Consider the following 7,075-nt stretch of genomic DNA (forward strand, 5'->3'; position numbering starts at 1 on the left):
CTTACTGTGTCCATAGTTATATCTTTTCCATAATGTTGTGTAGTTGGAATCATACAGTATGTAGCCATTTCATATTGCCTTCTTTCAATTAGCAATATGCATTTCAGGTTCCTCCATATCTTTTATTCGCTTGATAGCTCTTTTATTATTATTATTTTGTTAATGTTTTATTTATTTATTTATTTTTAAGTTTATTGGAGTAACATTGGCTAATACAACTATATAATTTTAAGATATACATTATAATTTGACATCTATATATTCTACTGTGTGATTACTATCTGGAGCCCAGTTTCCTTCAGCTACCATATATTTGATCCCCTTTATCCTGTCTAACTTTGCCTTCCTCGCCCACCCCCTACCTTCTGGTAACCACTAGACCATTGTCCATGTCCCTGAGTCTCTGTTGATTATAGCTATTCTAACAAGTGTGAGATGCTATCTCATTGTGGTTTTGATTTGCATTTCCCTAATAGCTAGTGATGTTGAACATCTTTTCATTTGTTTGTTGGCCATTTGTATGTCTTCTTGGGAGAAGTGTCTGTTCAAGTTCTCTGCCCATTTTTTAATTGGATCATTTGGTTTTTTGTTGTTATTGAGTTATATGAGTTCGTCGTATATTTTGGATATTAGGCCCTTTGGATTGGAGGCACTGCTTGCAAATATATTTTCCCATTTGGATGGTTGCCTCTTTACCTTGGTAAGGGTTTCTTTTTTCTGTGCCGAAGCTTTTTACTTTGGCATAGTTTCATTCATTTATTTTAGCTTTACTTTCCTTGCTTTTGAGGTCAAATTCATAAAATCCTCTTTAAGTCCATGGTCTTTGAGTTTAGTTCCTATGTTCTTCTCTATGCAATTTATTGTTTCAGGTCTTATATTCAGGTCCTTAATCCATTTTGAGTTCATTTTGGTGTGTGATGATAGACAACAGTCTGGTTACATTCTTTTGCAAGCGGCTTTCCCGTTTTCCCAGCACCATTTATTAAAGAGGCTTTCCTTTCTCCACTGTACGTTTTTGGCTCCTTTGTCAAAAATTATTTGCCCATATAAATGAGGGTTTGCTTCTAGACTCTCAATTCTGTTCCACTGGTCCATGTGTCTGTTTTGCTGCCAATAAATACCATGCCGTTTTGATTACTGTTGCTTTATAGTATAATTTGAAGTGGGGCAGAGTGATGCCTCCAGCCTCGTTCTTTTTTCTCAGGATGGCTTTGGCAATTTGGGGTCTTTTGTGCTTCCATACAAATCTGATGATTTTTTTGTTCTATCTCTTTAAAGAGTGCCAATTAGATTTTGATGGGGGATTGCATTAAGTCTGTATAATGCTTTAGGTAATAAATATTAGCTATGTTGATTCTTCCAATCCAAGAACACAGAATATCTTTCCATTTCTTTGTGTCTTCTTCAATTTCTTTTAATAGGGTCTCACACTTTTCATTTTATAGTTCCTTCACATGTTTCTAGGTCTTTTGGCTAAAATTACAAAAGGTACTTTGTGGTTTTTCTTTTTTTTTTAAGCTTCTAATCATAAAATTGCCAGTTAACCAAAGAATTAGGTCAGAGTAGCCTTTGCCTTTTTTAAAAAACGTGCTATAGAATTCAGAAAGTTTACAAACTAAAATTCTGCTGTAAACAGTTGGGGCAGTACTTACTAAGTTCCAGGCACTATGCTAAGTGCTTTAGGTAGATTATCTCCGTTAATCCACCTTAAGACTCTGCTAGATGGGTCCTGTTATCCACATTTTATAAAGAAAAAACTTGCCTAAGGTCACAGAGCCCTTAAGTGGTAGAGTTAAAGCTTGAACTCTACCAGCCTGATCCCACATTGTTTTGGTTCTTTTTCGGGGGAAGAAGTTTGTTGGCTTTATTACCCAAAATACAGGAGTCCCTAGTGAACCCTATCAGAGAACATAGTTAGGGAGTGGGAAGGGCTGAGAAGTTTAAATTTAAGAAGTCATATCTGAATTTAGGCTTGAAGGATAAATAAACAAGAGTTAGCTGATAAGCTGTGTATCTTCTAATTACCCATCCTGAGTTTGTGTTTTGAGAGGCTAACATCTGGGAATGAATTACCAGGGCTTACCTGCCTTCTGACTACTGGTTGGGTTTAGCCAACTGTTGGCACTCTTGAGAGATCAGGAGGCAAGGAGAGAGAGGGGTCTGCATACTTACTGCCTTTGCTCCTTCCCTGCTGGGCTGCAATTTGGGGCAGTTGTGAGTCACCCATGGGACACCCTCTTTCCTATTGGCTGTAACCAGGTCTTTCCTGTGGCTGCAGTCCTCATTCAGGTTCTAATAACACTTCTTTCCTTCAGGGCTAAGAATAGGAAACCATTTCTCATGTTGCTAGTCCATTCAAGCTTCGCTGGTTCCCTTAGCATCTTATACTCCTCTATAAATAGGTCTTAAAAAATCTTTTTATTGACAATTATTTTTGGTAGGTTCTGTTTTCTGAATTTGTTCTTTTCCTGATCTAGAATAAAAGATACATTTGGTTTTGTAATATTCACAATGTGAGAATTTAGATAAATCACTACTTCTTTTAAGGAGCAACTCAATTGAACATGTAATATTAGGTTGAAGTAAAGGGTGACTTACTGTGCTAAGGATAAATCCCGCCAACTTGTTGCAACTGTATTGTGTTTCTTACTCACTGAGGCCTTTCTGTGCCTTTGATGGGTATTTAGTATTAGAAGGAGCAGTGGAAGTGCTTCTCACATGTCTGCTCACTCCTGTATGCTTTTTTTTAACCCAACATCCCATACATTTTTAAGAGGAATTGTTAGTTATAGGATATTAAAGCCGTTTTAGAGAACTTTTGAGATTTCTCAATCATGGATCTAGACAAATATTTTAATTATACGATAGCGATTCCTTTTGGGGAAATGGAGAAAACAACATTGTACTATGCTTGAATGCCAGGGTAGCCTCCCCACCCTCCAGCTTCATTGAGATATAATTGACGTATAACATTGTGTGAGTTTAAGGTATACAACATGACGATTTGATATATGTATATGTTGTGAAATTAGTACCACAATAAGATTAGTTTAACACATTAAGCAGTTAAAATAGTTCCATTTGCATGTCTGCTGTGAGAACATTTAAGGTTTATTCTTAGCAGCTATCAAGTATACAATACAGTGCTGTTAACTATAGTCAGCATATTATACATTACTTTGTACCATTTGATCAACGTCTCCCCATTTTCTCCACCTCTCAGCTCCTAGCAACCTATCTGTTGCTATGAGCAGCTTTTTTAGATTCTACATGTAACTGAGATCATACAGCATTTGTCTTTCTCTTCTGACTTATTTTACTTAGCATAATGCCAAGGAATGGTTCTTCGTCTTTGTCCCCCCCTTTTATTAAGAGTCATTCATAAATTTATTCATTGTAGCACGACTGAATTTGTACTAATTGTTATTTTAAATATTTAAAATTAGATATTTATAAATAGGTGTGTTTTATACAATAATTCATGTTAATTTGTGTTAAGTAATTTCAAGAAAAATAATTTAGTGATACTCTGGGCTTTTTTATTTGTTTTGTTTTTTTATTTTGCATGTATTAATTAGCTTGGGAGTCAGTTTATTCCAAACCTAGTCTTACTTCTAATTTTCCAAGGAGTTGTGACCAAGATTCCTATTCTTTTTTTTGTTGTTGTTAGCTTCTATTAAAATGGAATTGAAATGTTTAAATTAGAGGGAGAAAAGAATTTTATGAAACTGAAGCTCTCTGTCATGCTCTAAGAGTCACAAGTTAGTAGTAATAAAGAGAAAACATCAGGATTAGATTAGATTACTTGCGTGTTTTGGTGCTATTTGAGAATAAGTGAATTTATTGGCGAGGATAGAATTTTGAGAAGAATACTTTTATGTATGACGCGAATATTTATATTCTACTTATTAACGTTTTTAAAAATTTTAGATAATCTAGTGTATAGAACTGAAGAGACCCCAATTTATAGTGTCTTTGAAATAGTAAACAGGTAAAGTCAGTGAAATTAATTATATTATAAAGTAAATATATCCATCATACATAAGGCTTGAATAAGATGTTATACACAAGGTATCTTCAACTAAAGACTGTCTCAGTGTTGGTGTATTCTTTCCAGATCATTGAGCATTTTGCTTACCTTATAGGAAATCATGGATAGAATTTATAAGAATGTTATGAGCAAAGTCCAAGAGATGAATTATATTCAGAAAACTCTGTTCAAGATAGGGTATGACTACAAACTGGAACAGATTAAAAAGGGATATGATGCACCACTTTGTAATCTGTAAGTACATTTTATAGTTTGAGCCTCTAATCTTTTTGTGTTTTGTGTGTGTGTGTGTGTGTGTGTGTGTGTGTGTTTACATCTGGAAGTTAAATAAGTAAATGGTAATTTAATTTAATTTGAACATCACCACCATGATTATAAAGTTGAGTTTCTCTTTTATTTACTTTGAAGCCTCATTGCTTATATAGCAAGCAGATGACCCTGAACTCTGATCTTGGCAATTTAATGAATTTTAATAATAGAATAAATATTTAATATTTAATTATAAAATGTGGTCTCAAGAAGAAAAACTAGAATACACTTTTTTAGACATTTTTTTTAGAATAGGCTTTTGAATCAAGACATTTGAGTTTAAAATCTGTCATTTCTAACTTTAAAAAGTGATTTTTCAAGTTTATTCTGCATGAAGGTTTCTGATTACTGTTTTCATAAAATATTGTAGTAAGTATATAACAGTTATTTTATTTTTTATTTGTTTTATTTTTCAATTATAGTTGACATTCAGTATTATTGTATATTAGTTTTGGGTGTACAGCATAGTGTTTAGATGTTTATATAATTTATGAAATGATCCCTCTGATCTAGTACCCACCTGGCTCTATACATAATTATAATATTATTGACTGTATTCCTTGTGCCGTACTTTACATCTCCGTGACTATTTTGTAACCATCAAGTTGTACTTCTTAATCCCTTCCCCTTTTTCACCCAGCCCCCCAAACCCCGCCCCTCCCATCAGACAACTATCATCAGTTTATTCTCTGTATCTATGAATCTGTTTCTGTGTAACAGTTACTTTAAATGCAGTGCTGGGGCATGGAGATAGGGGAGCATTTTTCACTGGAAGGGAGATTAGATAGATGCCGAAATGTTCCAAAGATAATTTAAATTTTTTTTCCTTTGACATCATCATTTTCATTTACCATATGTCAAAGCAATTTCCTGACAGTGCACTTTTTTGGTGTTTTTAAGAATTTATCTGGCATTTTTTTCAAGGCGTTATTAGTTGTTGCTTTGTTAACTTTTCATTATCACCATGCTTTTGAAATTTAGATGTTTCAATTGAAGTTTAGAAATCTTCCCAGAGCTTATAAATTAGTGTGTTTCCAAGAATAATGTATACATGTACTAAAATAATTTATCCCTCCTTTTATTAAGGATACTATTTAAAAAGGTGAAGGCTCTGCTAGGAGGGAATGTCCATATGATGCTGTCCGGAGGAGCACCGCTGTCTCCTCAGACACACCGATTCATGAATATCTGCTTCTGTTGCCCAGTTGGTCAGGGTTATGGATTGACGGAATCATGTGGCGCTGGGACAGTTACTGAAGGTAAACATTTTTAATGTGGCAAATAATCCTATATTAGTCACTACTCATAAAGCCCCTTTGCATTACTTTTAGGAACCATGATCATTTTATGCCTCTTAAGTAATGTTAGGATTTAATGCAAACCTGCCTAGTTTTAGAAACTTTTAGTTCAATATTTTGATTGGATCGTTTGATTTTTGTTGTTGTTATTGAGTCGTATAAGTTCTTTGTATATTTTGGATATTAAGCTCTTATCAGAGGCGTTGCTTGCAAATATATTTTCACATTTGGATGGTTACTTCATTGACGGTTTCTTTTGCTGAGCAGAAGCTTTTTAATTTGATGTAGTCCCATTCATTTATTTTCGCTTTTACTTCCCTTGCTTTTGAGGTCAAATTCATAAAATCCTCTTTAAGTCCAAGGTCCTTGAGTTTAGTTCCTGTGTTTTCTTCTATGCATTTTATTGTTTCAGGTCTTATATTCACGTCCTTAATCCATTGTGAGTTAATTTTGGTATGTGGTAATAGACAACAGTCTAGCTTCAATCTTTTGCAGGTGGCCTTCCAGTTTTCCCAGCACCATTTATTGAAGAGGCTTTCTTTTTTCCATTGTATGTTTTTGGCTTTTTTTATTTTTGTCGAAAATTATGTGTCCATATAAATATGGGTTTACTTCTGGACTCTTGATTCTCTTCCACTGGTCCGTGTGTCTGTTTTGCTGCCAATACCATGCCATTTTGATTACTGTTGCTTTGTAGTATAATTTGAAGTGGGGCAGAGTGATGTCTCCAGTCTCGTTCTTTTTATCAGGATGGCTTTGACACTTTGGGGACTTTTGTACTTCCATACAAATCTGATGACTTTTTGTTCTATTTCTTTAAAAAATGCCAATGAGATTTTGATGGGGATTGCATTAAATCTGTATAATGTTTAGGTAATATGGCCATTTTAACTATGTTGATTCTTCCAATCCAAGAACACGAAATATCTTTCCATTTCTTTGTATCTTCTTTGATTTCTTTTAATAGAGTCTTATAGTTTTCATTTTATAGGTCCTTCACATGTTTCGTTAAATTTCTTACTAGGTATTTTGTTCTTTTTGTTGCAATTGCAAAAGGAATGATTTTTTCAACTTCTTTTTCTGACACTTCGTTATTACAATATAGGATTTTTGAACATTGATTTTGTATCCAGAAACTTTATGGTATTTGCTTATTGTTTCTAGTAGTGTTCTTGTGGAGTCCTTAGATTTTTCTATGTAGAAAATCATGTCATCTGCAAATAGTGACAGTTTAACTTCTTCATTTCCTATATGGTGCCTTTTATATCTTTCTCTTGTCTAATTGTACTTGCTAGCACCTCCAATGTTATATTGAATAACAGTGGTAATATTGGACAGCCTTGCCTTGTTCCTGATCTTAGAGGGAAGGTTTGTAGTTTTTCATGATTAAGTATAATGTTCTCTGAGGGTTTGTCAT

The 7,075-nt window shown here is 34.0% G+C and overlaps 1 long non-coding RNA gene across 1 annotated transcript; it reads left to right on the forward strand.

The window, feature by feature from the left end:
- Positions 1-4,126: 4,126 nt before the first annotated feature.
- LOC120612297 (uncharacterized) lies at positions 4,127-5,557 on the forward strand. The gene is made up of 2 exons (XR_005655427.1): positions 4,127-4,285; positions 5,447-5,557. It is a non-coding gene; the product is annotated as an uncharacterized LOC120612297 (long non-coding RNA).
- The last annotated feature ends 1,518 nt before the right edge of the window (positions 5,558-7,075 follow it).

The sequence above is a fragment of the Pteropus medius genome, unplaced genomic scaffold (genome assembly GCF_902729225.1).
Source record: "Pteropus medius unplaced genomic scaffold, Ma_sr-lr_union100, whole genome shotgun sequence".
Lineage (NCBI taxonomy): Eukaryota > Metazoa > Chordata > Mammalia > Chiroptera > Pteropodidae > Pteropus > Pteropus medius.